This window comes from Monodon monoceros, unplaced genomic scaffold (assembly GCF_005190385.1).
Source record: "Monodon monoceros isolate NGI ecotype Baffin Bay Population unplaced genomic scaffold, NGI_Narwhal_1 Super_Scaffold_17, whole genome shotgun sequence".
NCBI lineage: Eukaryota > Metazoa > Chordata > Mammalia > Artiodactyla > Monodontidae > Monodon > Monodon monoceros.
The window spans coordinates 11,291,052-11,292,140 of record NW_021703773.1 but is presented as its reverse complement, the minus strand read 5'-3'; the positions used below and the strand labels follow the sequence as shown (position 1 = coordinate 11,292,140).

The 1,089-nt window shown below is 38.7% G+C and overlaps 1 non-coding gene across 1 annotated transcript; it reads right to left on the bottom strand.

Moving 5' to 3' along the window:
* Nucleotides 1–594: 594 nt before the first annotated feature.
* TRNAG-UCC lies at nucleotides 595–667 on the bottom strand. The gene has a single exon. It is a non-coding gene; the product is annotated as a tRNA-Gly (tRNA).
* Between the last annotated feature and the right edge of the window lie 422 nt (nucleotides 668–1,089).

Below are 1,089 nucleotides of genomic sequence, written 5' to 3'. Positions count from 1 at the left end.
ACGTCTGCTGGGAGATTGGGAAGAAGTCCAGTTCAAATGGGCAGAACAAAATGTTTAAGAGATCTAGAAAATCCAACAAAATTGATCTCAGATTAGTCCAAAAGCAGGGTAGCAAAAGCTTTAAGAGGCTTGTAGAACAAATAAAGGTGAATTCTGCAGGTAATGGAAATCAGAGATAGGCAGCCAGAGAGATCAACCATGGAATCAACAACTGAGAAGAATTCTGGTCTCCAAACCCCAAAAGATTGCTGACCTGGAAAGGTGACCAAGAATTAGAGCACAGAACATGGTAGAAGAATGCTAGGCACTGCAATTCAGGTAAAGTATCAGAGGTGTGAAACAGTAAGTGTGATGACATCAAGTCCAGTGTTTTAGGGTTAATGCCTTCTTCCAAAGATTAGAATTGGCCCTAGTGATGAGGTATCTCTTGGTTTAGGGTAGCGAGTTGGTGTCAGGAGGGAGTGATATCAGGCATAATTTGACATAGCATATGTAAAACTTAGTTATCCCACTGAAAATATCCCTCTGTAAATGGAGCTAAGCAATGGAATTTTTTTTTTTTTTGGTCACACTGTGTGACTTGCAGGATCTTGGTTCCCTGACCAGGGATCAAACCCAGAACCCCTGCAGTGGAAGTGCAGAGTCCTAACCACTGGACCACCAGGGAATTCCTGAACATTATCTTTTTTTTTCAGTTTTATCGAGATATACTTGACATACAGCACTATATAAGTTTAAGATGTACAGCATAATGACTGTACATATGTTGTGAAATGACTACCTCAATAAGTTTAATTAACATCCATCATCTCATATAGATACAAAAAAAAAAAGGAAAGAAAGAAAAAAAGTGTATTTTTCCTTGTGGTGAGAACTCTCAGGATTTACTCCCTTAACCACTTTCAAATATACAGCAGTGTTAACTATAGTCATCATATTGTACATTACATTCCCAGTACTTATTTATCTTGTAAATAGCAGCTTGTACCTTTTGACCACCTTCATGCAATTCTCCCACCCAAACTCCCACCCCGCCTCTGGCAACCACAAATCTCATCTCTTTTTCTATGAGTTTTTTTCCTTTTTTTA